General features: G+C 45.4%; 1 protein-coding gene across 5 annotated transcripts in view; it reads right to left on the bottom strand.

The window, feature by feature from the left end:
• The window catches only part of LOC106568131 (LHFPL tetraspan subfamily member 2), an 82,384-nt gene that overhangs the window by 38,115 nt on the left and 18,145 nt on the right, over window positions 1-26,124 (bottom strand). For 4 of the 5 annotated variants that reach the window (XM_045692146.1, XM_014138166.2, XM_014138173.2 and 1 more), the window contains exon 2: window positions 10,439-10,518. The exons of the other annotated variant lie outside the window; for it this stretch is intronic. The gene's annotated coding sequence lies outside the window, so the exon portion shown is untranslated. The remainder of the gene's footprint in view (window positions 1-10,438; window positions 10,519-26,124) is intronic. 5 annotated transcript variants of the gene reach the window in all.

Genomic DNA, 26,124 nt, shown 5'->3' on the forward strand with positions numbered 1-26,124 from the left:
CGGGGGTAACTTAGATGTGACAGGGTTTTCACCTGGAGTCAAAGAGAACAGTGTAACAGTCACACCCTCAGGTGAATACCTCTACTGCTCTCATTCTAGTGTCTGACACACGCACACACATCCACCTGTCCCATCCATGTTACACAACACCAAAGCATCACTGCTCTGGATGGTTCTGACTTAGAATATGTGGACAACTACAAATACCTAGGTGTCTGGCTAGACTGTAACTTTCCTTCCAGACTCACATTAAGCATCTCCAATCCAAAATTACATCTAGAATCGGCTTCCTATTTCGCAACAAAGCATCCTTCACTCATGCTGCCAAACATACCCTCGTACAACTGACTATCCTACCGATCCTCGACTTCGGCGATATGTCATTTACAAAATAGCCTCCAACACTCTACTCAACAAATTGGATGCAGTCTATCACAGTGCCATCCGTTTTGTCACCAAAGCCCCATATACTACCCACCACTGCGACCTGTATGCTCCCGTTGGCTGGCCCTCGCTTCATACTCGTCGCCAAACTCACTGGCTCCAGGTCATCTAGAAGTCTTTGCTAGGTAAAGCACCGCCTTATCTCAGCTCACTGGTCACCATAGCAGCACCCACCCGTAGCACGCGCTCCAGCAGGTATATCTCACTGGTCACCCCCAAAGCCAATTCCTCGTTTGGCCAACTTTCCTTCCAGTTCTCTGCTGCCAATGACTGGAACGAACTGCAAAAATCACTGAAGCTGGAGACTCATATCTCCCTCACAAGCTCACTCACTTCTACCTACTCTAATACTGCACATGAGGATCAACTTCTACCTACTCCTCTAATACTGCACATGAGGATCAACTTCTACCTACTCTAATACTACACATGAGGATCAACTTCTATCTACTCCTCTAATACTGCACATGAGGATCAACTTCTACCTACTCCTCTAATACTACACATGAGGATCAACTTCTATCTACTCCTCTAATACTGCACATGAGGATCAACTTCTATCTACTCCTCTAATACTGCACATGAGGATCAACTTCTATCTACTCCTCTAATACTGCACATGAGGATCAACTTCTATCTACTCCTCTAATACTGCACATGAGGATCAACTTCTACCTACTCCTCTAATACTACACATGAGGATCAACTTCTACCTACTCCTCTAATACTACACATGAGGATCAACTTCTACCTACTCTAATACTACACATGAGGATCAACTTCTACCTACTCTAATACTACACATGAGGATCAACTTCTATCTACTCCTCTAATACTGCACATGAGGATCAACTTCTACCTACTCCTCTAATACTGCACATGAGGATCAACTTCTATCTACTCCTCTAATACTGCACATGAGGATCAACTTCTACCTACTCCTCTAATACTACACATGAGGATCAACTTCTACCTACTCCTCTAATACTACACATGAGGATCAACTTCTACCTACTCCTCTAATACTGCACATGAGGATCAACTTCTACCTATTCTAATACTACACATGAGGATCAACTTCTATCTACTCCTCTAATACTGCACATGAGGATCAACTTCTACCTACTCTAATACTACACATGAGGATCAACTTCTACCTACTCCTCTAATACTACACATGAGGATTAACTTCTACCTACTCCTCTAATACTGCACATGGGGATCAACTTCTACCTACTCCTCTAATACTGCACATGATGATCAACTTCTACCTACTCCTCTAATACTGCACATGAGGATCAACTTCTACCTACTCTAATACTACACATGAGGATCAACTTCTACCTACTCTAATACTACACATGAGGATCAACTTCTACCTACTCCTCTAATACTGCACATGAGGATCAACTTCTACCTACTCTAATACTACACATGAGGATCAACTTCTACCTACTCCTCTAATACTGCACATGAGGATCAACTTCTACCTACTCTAATACTGCACATGAGGATCAACTTCTACCTACTCCTCTAATACTACACATGAGGATCAACTTCTACCTACTCCTCTAATACTGCACATGAGGATCAACTTCTACCTACTCTAATACTACACATGAGGATCAACTTCTACCTACTCCTCTAATACTACACATGAGGATTAACTTCTACCTACTCCTCTAATACTGCACATGAGGATCAACTTCTACCTACTCCTCTAATACTGCACATGGGGATCAACTTCTACCTACTCCTCTAATACTGCACATGATGATCAACTTCTACCTACTCCTCTAATACTGCACATGAGGATCAACTTCTACCTACTCTAATACTACACATGAGGATCAACTTCTACCTACTCTAATACTACACATGAGGATCAACTTCTACCTACTCCTCTAATACTGCACATGAGGATCAACTTCTACCTACTCTAATACTACACATGAGGATCAACTTCTACCTACTCCTCTAATACTGCACATGAGGATCAACTTCTACCTACTCTAATACTGCACATGAGGATCAACTTCTACCTACTCCTCTAATACTACACATGAGGATCAACGTCTACCTACTCCTCTGTTTTTTGTCTTTTACCACACTTTTTCTCCCCAATTGCATCATATCCAATTAAGATCTTGTCTCATTGCTGCAACGGGCTCAGGAGAGGCGAAGGTTGAGTCATGCGTCCTCCGAAACACGACCTGCCAAACTGAGCTTCTTAACACCCGGAAGCCAGAAACACCAATGTCAGAGGAAACACCGTTCAACTGACGATCGTAGTCAGCCTGCAGATGCCCAGCCCTCCACAAGGAGTCGCTAGAGCACGATGAGCCAAGTAAAGTCCCCCCAGCCAAACCCTCCCCTAACCTGGACAGCGCTGGGCCAATTGTGCGTCGCCCTATGGGACTCCCGGTAACGTCTGGTTGTGACACTGCCTGGGATCAAACCCAGGTCTGTAGTGACGCCTCAAGCATTGCGGTGCCTTAGACCGCTGCGCCACTCAGGAGGCCCTCTACCTACTCCTCTCCTACTGTACACATGAGTGATCCACCAGTGAGAGGTACTCATATGAACAACTACCTCTGTGGAAGATACCAAGGTACATAAAAACATGCACGTGCACACACACACACACACACCAAATACATAAAAACTGTTTCTGTGGTGCTCCTGGGGTGAACCACTGAAGAACCCACATCGATGTCATCGCAAAAAATCTCCCAGATAATAACTAAGACTAAAAAGATAACAACCTTTTGAACCTGATTGATAACATTTATCCCCTATAGAAACCTAAAGGCTGTATCTCTGATCCTGTACGCAGAGAGATCAGAGAGTCAGCACCAAAACAGGCTCCAGATAACAGGAAGATAACAGGAAGTGAACCCCTGACACCCTCTGAAACCTCCCTATCCTCTTCTCTCCTCTGTCTTCTCTGCCCAGGCCAGTGACAGTCAACGGTGATTATTGTGCTTATTGTTTCAGAGGTTTTCCCCTTTTTAGACGACCTACCCAGGTGGTCCAGCCATGCAGGCCAGAGCAGTATCGCTTACACCATGGTTTTCCCTCCATATTGGAAAAACATTGCCCCCCCCAATCCTGACAGTTCCACTTAATAAATAGACTGGACTGATCCTTCATGTGGGGGGGGGACAATGAAAACAGCCCATGAGCTTATATACTCCCCAACGGCTGGAGTACATTAGGCTACAATATGTTTTGGCCAGTGATGTAGTGGTAAAAAAATAGGTGGGTAAACGCTGATCGCCATTCACAGTGAATAAAGTAACGTTTCCTATACTGTCAATGCATTTTTCGGCATAGGTGTGTAAATGTATGCGCAAAATAAAAAAAAGGGGTGTAAACTGTTTACCCTGCACTACACTAGTTTTGGCCTGAGTACTGGGGTTATGAGCCCCTAGCATATGTAACGCTTACATGGTGAGTAACCTTACCTGAGACCTGAAGACCCCTAAACTAATGCCTCCTCAGGTTTAGTTCAGAGGGCTAACACAGTCTTGTGGCACTCAGACAACTTGGGTTCAAAATCCAGTGGGTCATATCAGCTGACACCTGCTTACAGTAGGACAATAGGACCTTGGGGACAAGACTGTCATTGCACCAGGTCAAGACAGGTGCAAGGAACCCAATACAATACCAACAAAGACAGGAAACTATGACTCTCTTTGTTTGAGAGGACAACGTTAGCTATACGGTCAGGTATTATTATGCAACAGGTATTATTATTTCTCCTAATCTGATTTGTTCTAAATACAATGGAAAAGCAGCATGTGGCAGGTTATGCAAGTTATGTATGTTAAGTTTTAGAATGAATGTCACACATTTTCCTGAGAGGAATCTCTCCTACTATTTCCTGAGTACTTTATTATTTTGCACTTTGGGTTTCGTCCCGCTTTTATATATATAGTGCTTTAATAAACTCAGTAGTTCTAAACCTGTGACTGCCTCTTGCCTACTCCTCTCTACACTTGTGACACAATGACCGACCCTAGAGAATAGGAAGCAGCAGGACATCCCGACCTCTCTGCTATAGGAGTGAAGCTCCCCCACCACGACTCGTGCCTGGAGCACCTCGGGTTAGCCAAGGACGAGGTGCTGGGGACCGTACGCCAGCTGCAGGCTCCACCATCACCTTCCCAGCTCCCCGCGGTCGTTCCAGCCACCCCACCACCATCTACATCACCCAGTCAGATCAGAAACATTCACCTGCCCCTCCCGGAGCAGTTAGACGGGACCCCAGCTCACTGTAGGGAGTTTCTCCTGCAGTGTGACCTCCTCCTTACCCGTCATGCTGGGACGGCCTCCGAGAGGGACAAGATGGCCTTGGTGATCTCGGTGCTGACAGGCTGGGCTCTGGAGTGGGCGCACACCGTCTGGGAGAGGGACGGACCAGAAGTGCAGTCCTATGAGCGCTTTACCCAACTCTTCCATGCCGTATTCGAATACCCTACAGAGGCCCGAGAGGGAGGAGAGCGTCTCCTCCGTCTATGCCAGGAGTCCAGTGTCTCAGACAGTGTCTGAGTACGCTCTGGATTTCCAGACGGTGGCTGTGTCCACAGGCTGGAACGACTAGGCCCTGTTGATGGTTTTCCGCAGTGGACTACAGGCGGACGTCCAGACCTCACGCTGGACCAGCTCATCGCCATGGCTATCCGCCTGGATAATTTCCTGCTTGCCTGTCGTTGCCCATCCTGGGGTTCGGGTCTCTCCCAGAAACCTCCAGCGAGACTGAGCCCATGGAGGTGGGCACGACGCACCTTCCTCCAGAGGAACGTCAACACCACCGTCAACAGGGTCTCTGCTCCTTTTGCGGGGAGTCAGACTACCCCTGGAACACCTGTCCCAGAAGGAGAATCAGGTGAGGAAGCGACAGGCCGAGGAGCGCTCCTGCACCTTCACAAGTAGGCGTGGATGTGCCTTGCTCCTCTCTATCCACCCAGCCCGTCCTCCTTCCTGTCACCTTCCCGGACTATCCTGGCCCCCCACTGAGTCCTGCCCTAGTGGACTCAGGTTCTGTAGGCAATTTCCTAGACCGGCCAGTGGCCTTATCATTACGCCTTCCTCTAATCCCTTTAAAACCCCCTATCCCAGTCCTTGCCCTAGACAACCGTCCCCTAGGAACAGGACTGGTGTGCCAGACCTCGATTCCCATTTCCCTCACAGTTGCTCACAACCACCATGAATGTATCACTTTCCTCATCTTAGACTCTCCTGCACACCCCGTAGTTTTAGGTTTCCCCTGGTTACAGTTGCATAACCCCAGGATATCGTGGACAGAGAGGAAGTTGTTGGGTTGGTCACAGGAGTGTCGGGGTAAGTGTCTCTCTGTCTATCTGTGCCAACTCCTTGGAAAGTCTGGACCAGGTGACCCACATCCCTATCCCGGAGGAATACCGGGACCTACAGGTGGCTTTTTCAAAGACTCGTGCCAAGTGCCAGCCCCCTCATCGCCCATGGGATTGCACTATCGACCTACTGCCTGGTTCTACCCTCCCGCGGGGGCACATCTACCCTCTCTCGCATGCAGAGACCGTCCACCTCTCTGGCCTCCTCCAGCTTATTTTTTGTGAAGAAGAAGGACGGAGGTGTCCGCCCCTGTATTGATTACCGGACATTGAATAAGGCAACTATTAAATTCAGTTATCCCCTGCCTCGCATACCCACTGTGATCGAACAGATGCACGGTGCTCAGTACTTTACCAAAATGGATTTACGCAGTGCCTACAACCTGGTGTGCATCAGAAAGGGGGATGAATGGAAGACCGCACCAGCACCGGGCACTATGGATACAGGGTAATGCCCTACTGCTTGACAAATGCACCCTCGGGGTTTCAATCCTTCATTAACGAGGTGTTTAGAGAAATGTTGGGTTGCTGTGTAGTGGTGTACATAGACGACATCTTGGTGTACTCCACTACACGCGAGCAACATGTCTCCCATGTCAGGCCCATTTTGGAGAGGTTGATAGGGCATCACCTGTACACCAAGGCGGAGAAGTGCCTTTTCTTCCAGCAGGCAGTCTCCTTCCTGGGCTATCGGATATCCACGGCGGGAGTGAAGATGGAAGAGCAGAGGGTCAGTGCAGCACGGTCGTGGCCTGTTCCATCCAACATAAAGGCGGTACAGTACTTCCTAGATTTTGCCAACTATTTCAGGCGCATTATTAGGGGTTTCAGCACAGTGGTGGCCCCTCTCACCTCCCTCCTGGGGAGGCCAACGAAGCCTTCCGTGCACTCAAGGAACGTTTTATGAATGCACTTGTTCTGGCTCATCCTGACCCGTCTCTGCCCTTCATCGTGGAGGTGGACGCCTCCGAGGTTGGAGTAGGGGCTGTTCTCTCCCAACGCAGTGGATCGCCACCTAAACTCCATCCATGCGCCTTCTACTCACGGAAGCTGTCTCCCACGGAGCGGAACAACGACGTGGGGGATCGTGAGTTGCTGGCCATCAAGAAAGCGCTGAAAACATGACGGCTGGAGGGTGCGCAACACCCATTCCTTGTTTGGACGGACCACCGGAACCTAGAGTATATTCGAGCAGCGAAGAGACTAAACTCGCGTCAGGCCAGGTGGGCCCTATTCTTCGCCAGGTTTGACTTTACCCTCTCCTACCGGAAGGGATCTAAGAACGTCAAGGCCGATGCGTTGTCCCGGGTGCATGACACAGAGGATCGGAGGGAGAAAGTGACACCCATTATACCCCTGTCCCGCATTGTGGACATCCGTCGGACATCCGTTGAGCCCTGCGACAGGAGCCTTCACCTGCCCACTGTCCGTTGAGCCCTGCGACAGGAGCCTTCACCTGCCCACTTCCTGCTCCACCTGCGCACAGAGCAATACAAAGAGACACATCCCCTATGGCAAACTCCACCCGCTGCCGGTTCCACAACGACCCTGGTCCCATCTCTCCATGGACTTTGTCACAGACCTTCCCCCCTCAGATGGTCACACCACCATCCTGGTCGTTGTGGACCAGTTTTCCAAAGCCTGTTGTTTGATTCTTCTGCCTGGTCTCCCTACGGCCATGCAGACCGCAGAGGCTCCCTTTCTCATGTCTTCCGGCACTACGGGATCCCGGAGGACATCGTGTCTGACCGTGGTCCTCAGTTCACCTCTCATGTCTGGAAGGCCTTCATGGAGGGGGTCACGGTCAGTCTCACCTCCGGGTACCGTCCCCAATCAAATGGGCAGATGGAAAGGGTAAATCAGCAACTGGGTAGGTACCTTCGTAGTTACTGTCAGGACCGGCCGGGGGAGTGGGCTGAGTTTCTGATTTTTACAGAATACACACAAAACTCCCTCCGTCACACCTTCACTTACATCACACCCTTTCAGTGTGTTCTAGGCTATCAGCTGACCCAGGCACCGGAGTATGATCGAGGCTCCTGCGGTGGTCGATTGGTTCCAGCGTGCCGAGGAGGTATGGAACACAGCGCACACCCGTCTCCAACGCGTCGTTCTTCAGCAGAAGGCGCAGGCCGATCATCACCGCAGTGTGGCCCCGGTCTTTCACCCCAGTGACAGGGTCTGGCTTTCTATGAAGGACCTGCCCCTCCGCCTGCCCTGCCGGAAGCTAAGCCCGCGGTTTGTGGGGCCGTTCAAAGACCTGAGGAGAGTCAATGAGGTGACTAACAGATTACAGCTCCCCGTCAATTACCGTATCTCACCCTCATTTCATGTATCTCTCCTCAGGCCAGTGGCAGCTGGACCCTTGGCTAGTGCTGGATCCCACGACGCACCTCCCCCTCCCTTGGACATCGAGGGGGCACCGGCTTACTCCGTCCCCAGCCTGTTGGACTCATGGCGCCGTGGGGGGTCTCACCAGTACCTGATCGACTGGGAGGATACGGCCCCGAAGAGCGGTGCTGGGTTCCGGCGCGGGACGTCCTGGACCGTTTTCTCATTCGGGACTTCCACAGGCGTCATCCCGACCGACCCGCACCGTGTCTCCATGGTCGTCCCCAAGGTCGGCAGAGCACTGCTGCTGGAGCAGCGCCTCAGGGGGGTACTGTCACACCAGCCTTTGCTTTGGCTCCCCCTCCTGTCCAGCTCAGGCATTTGGCGTCGCCCGCCTTCTAGCTGCTGCCGGACCTGCTTCTGGCAAACGCCCTTCACTCATCAACCCCAGACTTGTCTCGTCTTTGGGTTTCATTCCGCTTATTTAAATATATACACACACAATGCTGTAAAGTAAGAATGCTTTCAAAAATAGACATGTTAATAGTTTATATCTATCAATTAACAAAATGCAAAGTGATTGAACAGAAGAAAAATCGACATCAAATCAATATTTGGTGTGACCACCCTTTGTCTTCAAAACAGCATCAATTCTTCTAAGTACACTTGCACACAGTTTTTGAAGGAACTCAGCGGGTAGGTTGCCCAAGCATCTTGGAGAACTAACCACAGTTCTTCTGTGGATTTAGGGAGCCTCAGGTGATTCTCTCTTTTCTCATGTAATCCCAGACAGACTCGATGATATTGAGATCAGGACTCTGTGGGGGCCATACCATCACTTCCATGATTTCTTGTTCTTTACGCTGAAGATAGTTCTTAATGACTTTCGCTGTATGTTTGGGGTCGTCATGCTGCATAATAAATCTGGGGCCAATCAGATGCCTCCCTGATGGTATTGCATGATGGATAAGTATCTGCCTGTACTTCTCAGCATTGAGCAGACCATTAATTCTCACTAAATCCCCAACTCCATTTGCAGAAATGCAGCCCCAAATATGCAAGGAACCTCCACCATGTTTCACTGTTGCCTGCAGACACTCATTGGCGTACCGCTCTCCAGCCCTTCGGCAAACTTCTGCTACAACCAAATATTTCACATTTTGACTCATCAGTCCAGAGCACCTGCTGCCATTTTTCTACACCCCAGTTCCTGTGTTTTCGTGCATAGTTGCTTGGCCTTGTGTCCACGTTAGAGGCATGGATTTTTGGCTGCAAGTCTTCCATGAAGGCCACTTCTGACCAGACTTCTCCGGACAGTAGATGGGTGTACCAGGGTCCCACTGTTTTCTGCCAATTCTGAGCTGATGGCACTGTTCCGATTGCAAAGGGAAGTAAGCATGATGTGTCTTTCATCTGCTGCAGTAAGTTTCCTTGGCCGACCACTGCATCTACGGTCCTCAACGTTGCCCGTTTCTTTGTGCTTCTTGAAAAGAGCTTGGACAGCACATCTGGAAACCCCTGTCTGCCTTGAAATTTCTGCCTGGGAGAGACCCTGCTGATGCAGTATAACTACCTTGTGTCTTATTGCTGTGCTCAGTCTTGTCATGGTGTATGAATTTTGACAGTAAACTGTCTTCAGCAACCTCACCTTGTTAACAGAGTTTGGCTGTTCCTTACCCAGTTTTATTCCTCCTACACAGCTGTTTCTGTTTCAGTTAATGATTGTGTTTCAAACTACATATTGAATTGATGATCATTAGCACCTGTTTGGTATAATTGTTTAATCATACACCTGACTATATGCCAACAAAATCCCAGACTTTGTGAAAGTGTACCTAGAAGAATTGATGCTGTTATGAAGGCAAAGGGTGGTCACACCAAATATGGATTTGATTTAGATTGTTCTTCTCTTCACTCACTTTGCATTTAGTTCATTGATAAATATAATCTATTAACAGGTCTACTTTTGAAAGCATTTTTATTTACAGCATTTTTTCACACCTGCCTGAAACTTTTGCACAGTACTGTATATATATATATATATATATATATATATATATATATATATATATATATATATATATATATATATATATATATATATATATAAACTCAGTAGTCCTAAACCTGCAACTACCTCCTGCCTACTCCTCTCTACACTTGTGACAATGAAGTTCTCCATGAGGTCAATAAATCTATTTTGGAATCGGAATCAGATTCAGAATTCTTTCATATCTACTGTTCTGCATGTTTTTGACCATGCTGTGTATACTGAATGTACTAACCTTTTGTGTGGATTCTTGAAGAAGAGTCCGAGACAAACGGTCCCCTTCAGCCCTGGTTACACAAGTCTTCTCTTCAGGATCTGTAGAGGCAACAGAGATTATGCATTATAGAGAATAACACACAAACACATACATGCATACACACACACACACCAAGTGTTTTGTCCCATCCAGTCCCATGTATATATATCGTTTTCTTCGTATATATTTCGTATATATTTTTAATCTCAATAACCATCTACGGACTGAATATACTCTCCTGCAACCCGCCTCACCCAATGTGGTACGTATCTGCTATTTGTTATACTTTAGAACCGGAACCCTCACCAGAAGCTAGCCAGCGAACTAGCCACTGCTAGCGGTCATCACCGTTAACTCGGACATCAGCCAGCCTCAGCCCGGTCAATTTCTGCCAGTCTGCGCAGCGCGATATCAACCCAGAGCATATCAGACTGCTTTTTCTCTACCACATCTCCGGATTCCTACCACAAGCTCTGAACCTTTACACCGGATCATCGCAGCTAGCTAGATGCTATCCGAGTAGCTACTCCTGGATAACGTCTCTGTCCTGAAGCAAGCACCAGTTAGCCTGGAGCTAGCCTCGAGCTAGGCCCATTTCCCGGCTAGCCGAAGAGGTCCATCAGCCAATTCTTGGGCTACAATACCTCATTTGCCAATTGGCCTGGACCCTTTACAGCCGACACGGAGCTCCGCCGATCCATCACGACTGGTCTGCCGACGTAACAGTCTGAGGTGGTTTCAACAGGCTCTTCCGTTGCGACCTCCCCCGGAGGCCCATCTGCTAGCCCCGGCCCGCTAGCTGTCTGAATCGCCATGTCTCCAGCTCGCCTAGCGCAGTAGCACTACTGAATTGGCTCCCTGACTCATCTACTGCTACTCACTGGACCCTATGATCACTCGGCTACAGATGCTTCTCCCTAAAGTCAATATGCCTTGTTTATTGCTGTTTTGGTTAGTAACTGTAGAGCCTCCAGCCCTGCCCAATATGCCTTAAATAGCCCTTTTGTTCCACCCCCCACACATGCAGAGACCTCACCTGGCTAAACTGGTGCCTCTAGAGACAAAACCTCTCTCATCGTCACTCAATGCCTAGGTTTACCTCCACTGTACTCACATCCTACCATACCCTTGTCTGTATATTATGCCTTGAATCTATTCTTCCGCACCCAGAAATCTGCTCCTCTGTTCCGAACGCACTAGACGACCAGTTCTTATAGCCTTTAGCCGTACCCTTATCCTACTCCTCCTCTGTTCCTCTGGTGATGTAGAGGTTAACTCAGGCCCTGCAGCCCCCTGCACCACTCCCATTCCCCAGGCACTCTCATTTGTTGACTTCTGTAACTGTAAAGGCCTTGGTTTCATGCATGTTAACATTAGAAGTCTCCTCCCTAAGTTTGTTTTATTCACTGCTTTAGCACACTCCGCCAACCCGGATGTCCTAGCCGTGTCTGAATCCTGGCTTAGGAAGGCCACCAAAAATCCTGAAATTCCCATCCCTAACTATAACATTTTCCGACAAGATAGAACTGCCAAAGGAGGTGGAGTTGCAATCTACTGCAGAGATAGCCTGCAGAGTTCTGTCATACTATCTAGGTCTGTGCCCAAACAATTCAAGCTACTTTTAAAAATCCACCTTTCCAGAAACAAGTCTCTCACCGTTGCCGCTTGATATAGACCCCATTCAGACCCCGGCTGTGCCTTGGACACCATATGTGAATTGATTGCCCCCCATCTATCTCCAGAGTTTGTGCTGTTAGTTGACCTAAAATGGGACATGCTTAACACCTCGGCCATCCTACAATCTAAGCTTGATGCCCTCAATCTCACACAAATTATTTACCAGGTACAACCCCAAATCCGTAACCATGGGCACCCTCTTAGATATCATCCTGACCAACCAGCCCTCTAAATACACCTCTGCTGTCTTCAACCAGGATCTCAGCGATCACTGCCTCATTGCCTGCGTGCGTAATGTGTCCGCAGTCTAAGGTCACTGTCAAACGCTCCCTAAAACACTTCAGTGAGCAGACCTTTCTAATCGACCTGGACGGGTATCCTGGAAGGATATTGACCTCATCACGTCAGTAGAGGATGCCTGGTTGCTCTTTAAAAGTGCTTTCCTCACCATCTTAAATAAGCATGCCCCATTCAAAAAATGTAGATCTAAGAACAGATATAGCCCTTGGTTCACCCCAGACTTGACTGCCCTTGACCAGCACAAAAACATCCTGTGGCGTTCTGCATTAGCATCGAACGAATAGCCCCCGCGATATGCAACTTTTCAGGGAAGTCAGGAACCAATATACTCAGTCAGTTAGGAAAGCTAAGGCTAGCTTTTTCAAACAGAAATTTGCATCCTGTAGCACTAATTCCAAAAGGTCCATGGAGAATAAGAGCACCTCCTCCCAGCTGCCCACTGCACTGAGGCTAGGAAACACTGTCACCACCGATAAATCTACGATAATCGCTAATTTCAATAAGCATTTTTCTACGGCTGGCCATGCTTTCCAACTGGCTACCCCTACCCCAGCCAACAGCTCAGCACCCCCTGCAGCAATTTGCCCAAGACCCCCCCCCCCCCTTCTCCTTCACCCAAATCCAGACAGCTGATGTTCTGAAAGAGCAGCAACATCTGGACCCTCTAGCTGGGCTAGACAATCTGGACCCTCTCTTTCTAAAATGATACGCCAAAATTGTTGCAACCCCATTACTAGCCTATTCAACCTCTCCTTCGTATCATCTGAGGTCCCCAAAGATTGGAAAGCTGCCACGGTCATCCCCCTCTTCAAAGGGGGAGACACTCTAGACCCAAACTGTTATAGACCTATATCCATCCTGCCCTGCCTTTCAAAAATCTTCGATAGCCAAGTTAACAAACAGATCACTGACCATTTCGAATCCCACTGTACTTTCTCCGCTATGCAATCTGGTTTCCGAGCTGGTCATGGGTGCACCTCAGCCACACTCAAGGTCTGAAACTATATCTTAAACGGCATCAATAAAAGACAGTACTGTGCAGATGTCTTCATCGACCTGGCCAAGGTCATTCAACTCTGTCAATCGCCGCATTCTTATCGGCAGACTCAATAGCCTTGGCTTCTCAAATGACTTCCTCGCCTGGTTCACCAACTACTTCTCAGATAGAGTTCAGTGTGTCAAATCGGAGGGCCTGTTGTCCGGATCTCTGGCAGTCTCTATAGGGGTGCCACAGGGTTCAAATCTCGGGATGACTCTTTTCTCTGTATAAATCAATGATGTCGCTCTTGCTGCTGGTGATTCTCTGATCCACTTCTACGCAGACCACACCATTCTGTATACTTCTGGCCCTTCTTTGGACTCTGTGTTAACAAACCTCCAAATGAGCTTCAATGCCATACAACACTACTTCTATGGCCTCCAACTGCTTTTAAATGCAAGTAAAACTAAGTGCATGCTCTTCAACCGATTACTGCCCGCACCTGCCCGCCTGACTAGCATCACTACTCTGGAGGGTTCTAACTTAGAATATGTGGACAACTACAAATACCTAGGTGTCTGGTTAGACTGTAAACTCTCCTTCCAGACTCACATTAAGCATCTCCAATCCAAAATTAAATCTAGAATCGGGTTCCTATTTCGCAAACAAAGCATCCTTCACTCATACCCTCATAAAACCGACTATCCTACCGATCCTCGACTTCGGTGATGTCATTTACAAAATGGCCTCCAATACTCTATTCAGCAAACTGGATGTAGTCTATCACAGTGCCATCCGTTTTGTCACCAAAGCCCCATATACTATCCACCATTGCGTTTGTATTCTCTCGTTGGCTGGCCCTCGCTTCATACTCATCGCCAAACCCACTGGCTCCAGGTCATCTAGAAGTCTTTGCTAGGTAAAGCCCCACCTTATCGCAGCTCACTGGTCACCATAGCAACACCCACCCGTAGCACGCGCTCCAACAGGTATATTTCACTGGTCACCCCCAAAGCCAATACTTCCTTTGGCCGCCTTTCCTTCTAGTTTTCTGCTGCCAATGACTGGAACGAACTACAAAAATCACTGAAGCTGGGGTCTTATATCTCCTTCTATAACTTTAAGCATCAGCTGTCAGAGCAGCTTACCGATCACTGTACCTGTACACTGCCAATCTGTAAATAGCACACCCAACTACCTCATCCCCATATTGTTATTTATTCTCTTGCTCTTTTGCACCCCAGTATCTCTACTTGCACATCATCATCTGCACATCTATCACTCCAGAGTTAATGCTAAATTGTAATTATTTTGCCTCTATTGCCTATTTATTGCCTTACCTCCCTACTCTTCTACATTTGCACACACTGCACATAGATTTTTCTATTGTGTTATTGACTGTACGTCTGTTTATGTGTAACTCGGTGTTGTTGTTTTTGTCGCACTGCTTTGCTTTATCTTGGCCATGTCGCAGTTGTAAATGAGAACTTGTTCTCAACTGGCCTACCTGGTTAAATAAAGGCGAATTAAAAATAAAAACTCCCTTATTTACCCTAATCAGCAGCAAGATTGTGTAATATAGGTTATGCTAGAAATATTAGCGTAAGGTTATGCACGGGAAGTTTGTGGACTGTGTGTGTTCTCAGCATTAGCTCTACTGTTCAGGGGAGAAGGACTAAATTAGAAGGAGGAATCCTTGGGGTTGTTTCAAGGGTTGCTCTGCACTTTTAGGTTGTTCACACACCTTAGTTCCAGATGCACAGAGTAAAAAATCATAACAAAATCCAGGGAGATGTATATCTTCACTAACACAGTGTTTCTGTTTGCTTTTTCAGGTTGGTGCTGAAACAGGGGGATGAATAGCTAGCTGCATTAATAGCTTCCTCCAATCTCTGAATGTGAAGACATTACCAATAAACTCTGTTAAGGGCTGGTTCCTCCCCTTAACGTCCGCCTAAAGTCTGACTTAAGAGAACACTTCTGTATTCGTTCATCAGCTATAGAATGGAAGATCACTACTTAATAGGCAGTTCAATAATCAATACCCTGCAATAAATGTCTCACTGGCTACAGTATATCATGATCTCAGCTTCCTGAGGAAAAGGAACAACTCACAAAGAAATGTTTTTCTATAGTTATTTTTGGGGATCCAGCTGCTCTGGTGATAACATCTGACCAACAACAGCTTTCAGCCAATCAGATCTCCTTTCCCTCTGGGTTATCAAAGTTACCAGAGGTTCTCACCAGCTTTCAGGTGGATCACATGACACCTGCTGGGCCCTGGCCTTCTAGAACACCCTCTCACCATTTTCAGTTTGAAAATAAAGTGCAATGCACCCCTTAAACTCAGATTTCCTGAAGCAAAGTAAGGTCAGTCAGTTTCCTAGCCAATCCTCATCAGTCCTTCAACAACCCTACTGGCACCACCTCCACCCATAGTCATGTATGCCAAGAAGAGTGGATGATGTCATGTTCTTACCATCATATTGTAATATCCAGTCAGCTGGGCTGATACAGTTATGACGTTCAGCAACTCAGGGTGGGTTTGGCAGGGTGTATACACACAAGCTTCACACGTCTGCTCTAAAGGCATTCTAGGTTTCCTTTGTGTGTGTGTGTGTGTAAGTGTGTGTGTGCATTAGGGCTGTCCCTGACTAATGAATATCTAACAAAAAGAGTAATGTGTATTTTTCCATATATAGACACATCCTATGTGTTTTAATCAAATCAAATATATCCACTGAGCCTGTCTGATGCTTTTAAGCAAACAGTTTGATGAAATAATTAAGACACACAAATGAGTAGAGGGAGTCCGACCGCAATTGATTTGATTGTGCCGGGCCTGGCTCAGACTTGCTGCGCTGTGTTAAAAAAAGGCAGTGAGTGACTGTGTGACTAGCATCCGTTGTCTTGCTCTCCTCCCTAATGCAGCGACCACCACAGAACATTAACAGTGTGTTTCGTGCTGTCTGCTTTGCTGAAGCTGCAACATAACTTCAGCCATTTCAGACGGAAAAGTTATGTTACTGAAATCTCTAATTTGTTTAGGAAAAAAATCCCCTGTTCCCTCAACTCTTACTCTCTTTACGTGACACATGTATGCATCACATGCACCTGACCAACAGGGCCTGAACTATAGCATATCATAATCACATCAATACATTTGTTATAACAAACTCTGAACACGGTAACACGTGACAGCAAAATGGATACAGAGGACGTGACAAATAAACTCGAAACTGGGTAATATTTACTGTTTGCACAGGAGGTAAAGGGGAAGTCAGATGTGTGGAATAAATTACTGGAGATCAAGACAAAGAAGGTATGGAGCAAGCGCTACGTGCATATTACAGTGCATTCGGAAAGTATTCAGACCCCTTTACTTTTTCCACATTGTGTTACGTTACAGCCTTATTCTAAAATGGATTAAATCGTTTTTTCCCCTCATCAATCTACACACAATACAGCATAATTACAAAGCAAAAACACGTTTTAATAGATTTTTGCAAATTTGTAAAAAATGTCAAACTAAAATATCACAATTACATAAGTATTCAGACCCTTTACTCAGTACTATGACGCTACAAGCTTGGCAATGTGGGGAGTTTCTCCCATTGTCCTCTGCAGATCCTCTCAAGCTCTGTCAGGTTGGATGGGGAGCGTTGCCGCACAGCTATATTCAGGTCTCTCTAGAGATGTTCAATTGGGTTCAAGTCCGGGCTCTGGCTGGGCCACTCAAGGACATTCAGTGACTTGTCCCTAAGCCACTCCTGAGTTATCTTGGCTGTGTGATTAGGGTCGTTGGAAGGTGAACCTTCGCTCCAGTCTGAGGTCCTAAGTGCTCTGGAGCAGGTTTTCATCAAGGATCTCTGTACTTTGCTCTGTTCATCTTTCCCTCGATTCTGACTAGTCTCCCAGTTCCTGCCGCTGAAAAACATTTCCACAGCATGATGCTGCCACCACCATGCTTCACCGTAGAAATAGTGCCAGGTTTCCTCCAGACGTGACGCTTGGCATTCAGGCAAAAGAGTTCAATCTTGGTTTCATCAAACCAGAGAATCTTGTTTCTCACGGTCTGCGTCCTCCAAGTGGGCTGTCATGTGCCTTTTACTGAGGAGTGGCTTCCGTCTGGCCACTCTACCATAAAGGCCTGATTGGTGGAGTGCTGCAGAGATGGAAGGTTCTCCCATCTCCACAGAGGAACTCTGGAGCTCTGTCAGAGTGACTATAGGGTTATTGGTCACCTCCCTGACCAAGGCCCTTCTCCCCCGATTGCTCAGTTTGGCCAGACTGGCAGCTCTAGGAAGTCTTGGTGGTTCCAAACTTCTTCATTTAAGAATAATGGAGGCCACTGTGTTCTTGGGGACGTTCAATGCGTCAGACATTTTTTGGTACCCTTCGCCAGATCTGTGCCTCAACACAATTCTGTCTCGGAGCTCTACGGACAATTCCTTCGATCTCATGGCTTGGTTTTTGCTCTGACATGGACTGTCAACTGTGGAACCTTATATAGACAGGTGTGTCCCTTTCCAAATCATGTCTAATCAATTGAATTTACCACAGGTGGACACCGTTCAAGTTGTAGAAACATCTTAAGGATGATCAATGGAAACAGGATGCACCTGAACTCAATTTCGAGTCTTATAGCAAAGGGTCTGAATACTTATATAAATAACGTATCCGTTTTTTATGTTTAATACATTTGCAAAAAAAAATTACAAAACCTGTATTGCTTTGTCATTATAGGATATTGTGTGTAGATAGATGAGGATTTTTTTGTATTTAATCAATTTTAGAATAATGCTGTAACGTAACAAAAAGTCAAGGGGTCTGAATATTTTCCAGAATGCACTGTATGTGTGCCAAACAGGTGCTGTTAGATTACAATATAATTGTTCTGACCATTTGGAACAATGTAAACAACACTAAATAAATGATGAGCGTACTTTTTTTTGGTAAAGCCTTTATTACAGCAAAGATTAACAGTCACATTCATAAGTGAATGCAATTTCCAAAATGGAACGATTTAGGCTTATTTATTGTTTACGCTAATTATTCAATGTTCACTTTGTTATTTTATTTTAAAACTAAAATGCTTGATTGCATTTCACATCACATCGTGAATGACTCGTATGCTGTGTGATGACATGAACAAATAAATTATTGATTGATACATTAGCCTATATAAGTATTGAAATATAGGCCTAAGTAAGTTTACAGCATCAGTGGCATGTATTCATGGATACCAAGGGAAGCCAGGCTTCCCAATTTTTTTTTATACAAGATTTTAAATAATAATAATAATAATAATAAAAATGTTTTTGTCTCTCTGTGTTTCATAATTTTCCTTCAATTCGCAAGAGGCTGAATGTATCTCACCGGAGAAAGCATCCGAGCAAGCGAAACAGCGCCCCTCTGTCTCTCTACGTGTAGACCAGCATCTATCTGATGCTGTCTGGTACAAAGAAGAATGACATTGTTGCCGCCCGTAGCATTGAACGCAAGGGAAGCCAGCGAGCTCAGCGAGCTCAACTGTGAATGGTCCTGGCGCACGAAAATAAAGTGTCAAGGGAAGCCAGATTGGATTTGGCTTCCCTTGACAAATTGCATTGAGAGCATACGTCATTGACAGAAATGACTTGAATTGTTGCATCTCGTTGTGTTGTTGTCCTCCAGTGGCTAGCTAGCTAGCTAAAATTGGCCCTTTCCTAAATTAGCTATCGATGGAGATAGGGATTTGGACTTGTAGTTTAACTTAATTCTCTGTGCTGGCCAATGATTACAACATCGATGCTGATCGAACCACTAATGAATATGTTGTGCCCCTGGCCTGAGAGGATGGAAGTTCAGTATGTAGCTAGATGTAGAAGGCTAATGTTAACTTGCTATCACTGCCCATGAAGTTAGGCTAGCGAGCAAGCATTTTAGCCAGGTAGCCTAGGACAACAAAAAATAAAAGCGTGTACTGTATGACAGAGGGATAGACCGTTTCGTCAACATGGAAGAGAGGAGGATGGCATTGGTGTTTCTCTACAAGTAGGGTGAGTCAACATGCTTTTCTACTTGCACGAACATGCGCACGCACGAACACACACACACACACAGAAATCAGAATCATGGACAGCCACATATTTACATTATGTTGATTGGACTAAATTGTTTGTGGTATCTTTTAGTTGTCGCTGTATTAGACTAAAGCAGAGATGATTGAAATGTTGAAGTTGACATGGTGCTGAAATAGTGGAGGCAGCTCCTGCTTTCTTTGTGACTTGAGGTTAACTCACTGTTGTTCTAAATCAATAGTTGTTTAGTGGTCCAAAAATGTCGTAAACATTAACTTGCTTGACCATGCTGTAGGTCATGTAACTCTCTGTTACATGCAATATGCTTTGTGGACTTCACCGGTCGGAGGTTGGTATCCGTTTTTGTGATAAAACTGTAAGGACCGATGCTGGAGTAGAGAAGCAGGTACGGGGACTCAACATTTAATAAGGAACAGACATGGAACAAGACAGGAACAGCGTCAGCACACGGGTAACACAACGACATACGCAATTAATGCAGAAGCGGGGAACAGAGCTGTGGAACAGACAGATATATGGAAGGAAATAACACAGGTGATTGAGTCCAGGTGAGTACAATGAATCGCTGATGCGCATGACGAGGGAAGCAGGTGTGCGTAATGATGGTGGCAGGAGTGCGTAATGCAGGGCAGCCGAGGGAGAGCGGGAGCAGGCGTGACAGTACCCCCACCTTCTAGGGGCGCCACCCGGCGTCTCACCTGGACTAGCCTGACGGGCCGGCCGAGGCATGTGCACTGGACTAGCTGGCTGGGGTTTAGAAGCCCGACAAAACTGCAGAGGCATAGGAACCTGGCGAACCGGCTGAGGCATGGGAGCCTGACGATCTGGTTGAGGCGTGGCAGCCTGATGATCCCGCTGGGACGTGGGAGCCTGATGAGCCGGCTGAGGCGGAGACGCCTGGCGAGCTGGCTGAGCGGTAAAACCTTGACGATCCAGCAGAGGCCTGATGTGGGATGGGCATCTGCCGAGCCAACCGGGGCAAGGAATTTCTTGAGCCAGCTAGGGTGTGGAAGCCAACTAAGGCACCCCCGGTTCCATCAGCGGCGGCCCCCGGACTCAACGTCACCACCAACCAAAAAGTCAGCATTCTGTGAGAACCGACGCTGGGGTAGAGAAGCGGGTACGGGGAGTCAACATTTAATAAGGAACAGACATGGAACAAGACAGGAACAGCGTCAGCACACGGGTAACACAACGACATACGCAATTAATGCAGAAGCGGGGAACAGAGCTAGGGAACAGACAGATATATGGAAGGAAATAATACAGGTGATTGAGTCCAGGTGAGTGCAATGATTCGCTGATGCGTGTGACAAGGGAAGCAGGTGTGTGTAATGAAGGGCTGCCTGGCGCCCTGGAGCGCGAGGGAGGGAGAGCGGGAGCAGGCGTGACAAAAACAAAAGTGTGGGTGAATTGGTATTTCTTATTCTTATTGTCTTGGCCCTTTGGCCTATATATCATGGTCGCAAGGCATATGAATTAACAAATTATAGAGCAAACAACGCAATTATCACAACACATAGGTTGTTGTATGGCTTTTTTGGGTGGGGGGGCTTCGCTTCCCCAATGATTTTACCCACGCACCGCTACTGTACGGTATTAAGACTAAACAGGATGGGCTCTTAGGCCTACAGCTCCATGGTGGTTATACAAGGCTGCTATACTAAGCCTACTAATGATAATGACATTACCTATTATTATATTCATGATCATAATAATAATAATAATAACAATAAGAAGGAGATCAAGGAAAAAGGGTTATTATTATTATTAGAATTTTTCTGAACATTTGGAACAGTGTAAACGACACTAAATAAATGATCAATAATACCAGAGAGGCTGGTCAAACAAAAAAAAAGTGTAATGCCTTTATTACAACATAGAAAAGATTAAAAACAGACGAATTTGTGAAATTGTTGCATGAGGCTTGGTGCTCCCGGAATCAGTAGGCTATTAAACAAACACTAAAACAGGCAACAGAAGCAGGATCTGTCTTATTTCTGTAGATATACACAACCATTGAAAAGCTTGGTGTCACTTAGAAATGTCCTTGTTTTTGAAAGAAAAGCATTAAAATTGAAATCTGTCCATTAAAATTACATCAAATTGATCAGAAATACAGTGTAGACATTGTTAATTTTGTAAATGACTATTGTAGCTGGAAACGGCTGATTTTTAATGGAATATCTATTTCAGTAGCATTGATTGTTTGGTCGATAGGCTGTTGGTCGACCGAGATTTCTTTAGTCGAGCAGTAGCAAAACATTTTTATTTTCTATAAAAATCATGGTGTACAAGACAACTGTCTTCGACTGATGGACTGTGCCATCCCCACGTCCTCAACAATGGTTCCATCCACTCAGACAGGTGCGAATCAGACAGTTGTCTTGTACACCATGATTTCTATTTTAAAAAATCAAATATTTTGCGACTGCTCGACTAAAGAAATCTTGGTCGACCAACAGCCTATCAACCAAACAATCTACCAGTGGACTAAATTAGGTCAGCTCTAGTGTGCCTGTGTCATTTCAGACAGACCTCAGTTGATTCCTAACAGTGTAGATTCTAAATTCATTATGAATATTTTCCAACGACAGAGCTGAACACACAAGTTACATTAAATAACCCTGGTCTAGAGGGTTTTCTCCACTATTACAACCCCAGTTACACAGTCACACAGTCACTACAAGCTGATAGTTGTCCATAGAAGTGTGTGACTGTTTCTCAAATGACACCCTATTCCCTGTAGTGAACTGTTCAAATGTAGTACACTATAATATAGAACTGGAAATAAGGTGTCATTTGAGATTTCCTATTTATGTCCACTGTGGGGTCTTTTTTTTTACAGCAGTTAGGGGGTTCGGGGGAAGGGGTGGGGGTTTGGGGAAGTGAAGTCAAGGGAGGGGGGTTGTGGGGGGCGACTGGGGAACTCTCTGGCCCTAAACGTTTCTCAAGCTGTGACTGAATGGCTGGATGATAGAAGCCAAGGTCAGCACTAATTCACACACACGCACACACACCACACCACACCACAGACTAGCCTCACTGGGCTGTGTGTGTGTGTGTGTGTGTGTGTGTGTGTGTGTGTGTGTGTGTGTGTGTGTGTGTGTGTGTGTGTGTGTGTGTGTGTGTGTGTGTGTGTGTGTGTTTCATAGACCAAGGGGTGAGAGAGCAAGAGAATGAGAAGGGCCCGAAAGGAGGAGGTAGGGAGACAAAGTAAGGGATCAAGATGTAGATTGGAGAAGGGGAAAGATAGAGAGCCAAATACCAGAACGACAAAGATTCCTCAGAAGATGCTTCCTGTATCATATCTCTCCATCTGTTGCACACTGGTCTTGGTCTCTCTCTCTCTCTCTCTCTCTCTCTCTCTCTCTCTCTCTCCCCTGCTCACTCTCTTCTTTGTGTATCAGATGAATGCTTACAGATGAATGCTTACAGATGAATATTTACAGATGAATGCTTACATTCATATCACTGAAGATATACAGTACCAGTCGAAAGTTCAAGGGTTGTTCTTATTTTAACTTTTTTCTACATTGTAGAATAATAGTGAAGACATCAAAACTATGAAATAACACATATGGAACTAAGTAGTAAGTATATTCTGTATTTGAAATTCTTCAAAGTAGCCACCCTTTTCATTGATGACAGCTTTGCACACTCTTGGCATTCTCTCAACCAGCTTCACCTGGAATGATTTCTCAACAGTCTTGAAGGAGTTCCCACATATACTGTGCACTTGTTGGCTGCTTTTCCTTCACTCTTCAGTCAAACTCATCCCAAAACATCTCAATTGGGTTGAGGTCGGGTGATTGTGGAGGCCAGGTCATCTGATGCAGCACTCCATTACTCTCTTTCTTGGTCAAATTGCCCTTACACAGCCTGGAGGTGTGTTGGGTCATTGTCCTGTTGAAAAACAAACAATAGTCCCACTAAGCGCAAACCAGATGGGATGGTGTATCGCTGCAGAATGCTGTGTGCCTTGAATTCTAAATAAATCACAGACAGTGTCACCAGCAAAGCACCCCCACACCATCACACTTCCTCCTCCATTCTTCACGGTGGGAACCACACATGCGGAGATCATCCATTCACCTACTCTGCTTCTCACAAAGACACGGAGGTTGGAACCAAAAATCTCAAATTGGACTCATCTAATGTCCATTGCTGCTGTTTCTTGGTCGAAGCAAGTCTCTTCTTCTTATAGGTGTCCTTTATTAGTGGTTTCTTTGCAGCAATTTGACCATGGAGGCCTAATTCACACAGTGTCCTCTGAACAGTTGTTGTTGAGATGTGTCTGTTACTTGAACTCTGTGAAGCATTTATTTGGGCTGCAATTTCTGAGGCTGATAACTCTAATGAACATGTCCTCTGCAGCAGAGGTAACTCTAGGTCTTCCTTTCATTTGGCTGTCCTCATGAGAGCCAGTTTCATCATAGCGCTTGATGATTTTTCAGACTGCACTTGAAGTTCTTGAAATGTTCCAGATTGACTGAACTTCAAGTCTTAAAGTAATGATGGACTGTCATTTCGCTTTGCTTATTTGAGCTGTTCTATCCATAATATGGACTTGGTCTTTTACCAATTGGGCTATCTTCTGTATAGCACCCCTACCATGTCACAACACAACTGATTGGCTCAAACGCATTAAGAAGGAAAGATATTCCCCTAATTAACTTTTTAAAAGGCACAACTGTTAATTGAAATGCATTCCAGGTGAGTACCTCATGAAGCTGGATGAGAGAATTTCAAGAGCGTGCAAAGCTGTCATCAAGGCAAAGGGTGGCTACTTTGAAGAATCTCAAATATAAAATATGTTTTGATTTGTTTAACACTTTTTTGGTTACTACATGATTTCATGTGTCTTATTTCATAGTTTTGATGTCTTTACTATTATTCTACAATGTAAAAATAGTAAAAATAAAGAAAAACCCATTAATGAGTAGGTGTGTCCAAACTGTTGACTGGTACTTTACATAAACTGTAAAGAATGTTTATCTACTTATCGCAATGACTGGAAGTCTATGGGTATCTGCTAGCAGTCATTGCACTAACGCTAGTTAGCATTGGCTCGCGAAATTACCTCTAACTTCTTTCATATTGGACACAGAGACATAAAAATGTGACGGACCGGCTCGATTTATCAAAATTGGATAAATGTTTTACATTGGATAAAGTAGAGACTCAGAGCTAGAAAATGGTATATCATACACTACAGTTGAGGAACAATGGGAAAGTAATTCTACTTTGTAACCCAACTTTTGAGAAAATGGACCTTGAATGTTTTGGTACACCTACTGGAGAGCTCTTCTTTGTCTACACCCATTCAGTATCGTTCACATCCTCTTAACCTCTCTAGGGTAGGGGGCAGTATTTTCACATCCGGATAAAAAACGTACCCGATTTAATCTGGTTATTACTACTGCCCAGAAACTAGAATATGCATATAATTGTTTGATTTGGATAGAAAACACCCTAAAGTTTCTAAAACTGTTTGAATGGTGTCTGTGAGTATAACAGAACTCATATGGCAGGCAAAAACCTGAGAAGATTCTGTACAGGAAGTGCCCTCTCTGACCATTTCTTGGCCTTCTACACTCTCTTTATTGAAAACAAAGGATCTCTGCTGTAACGTGACAAGGCTCCCATAGGCTCTCAGAAGGCGCCAGAACGTTGAATGATGACTTTGCAGCCCATGGCTGAAAAACAGTAGCGCATTTGGTAAGTGGTCGATCTGAGAACAATGAGACGGGCGCACGCTTGCACGTGAAGAGTCCATTTTAGATTTTGAGTCTTTGAACGAAAACAGGGTTTCCCGGTCGGAATATTATCGCTTTTTTACGAGAAAAATCGCATAAAAATTTATTTTAAACAGCGTTTGACATGCTTCGAAGTACGGTAATGGAATATTTAGAATTTTTTTGGCACGATACGCATCCGTGCGTCACCGTTCGGATAGTGTCTTGAATGCAAGAACAAAACAGAGGATATTTGAACATAACTATGGATTATTTTGAACCAAAACAACATTTGTGGATGAAGTAGAAGTCCTGGGAGTGCATTCTGACGAAGAACAGCAAAGGTAATCCAATTTTTCTTACAGTAAATCTGAGTTTGGTGAGTGCCAAACTTGGTGGGTGTCAAAATAGCTAGCAAAATGTGCTTTTGCCGAAAAGCTATTTTAAAATCGGACACCGCGATTGCATAAAGGAGTTCTGTATCTATAATTCTTAAAATAATTGTTATGTTTTTTGTGAATGTTTATCGTGAGTAATTTAGTAAATTCACCGGAAGTTTGCGGTGGGTATGCTAGTTCTTAACATCACATGCTAATGTAAAAAGCTGTTTTTTGATATAAATATGAACTTGATTGAACAAAACATGCATGTATTGTATAACATAATGTCCTAGGAGTGTCATCTGATGAAGATCATCAAAGGTTAGTGCTGCATTTAGCTGTGGTTTTGGTTTTTGTGACATTATATGCTAGCTTGAAAAATGGGTGTCTGATTATTTCTGGCTGGGTACTCTGCTGACATAATCTAATGTTTTGCTTTCGTTGTAAAGCCTTTTTGAAATCGGACAGTGTGGTTAGATTAACCTGTTAGGGCTAGGGGGCAGCATTT

Source organism: Salmo salar, chromosome ssa01 (genome assembly GCF_905237065.1).
Source record: "Salmo salar chromosome ssa01, Ssal_v3.1, whole genome shotgun sequence".
Classification (NCBI taxonomy): Eukaryota; Metazoa; Chordata; class Actinopteri; order Salmoniformes; family Salmonidae; genus Salmo; species Salmo salar.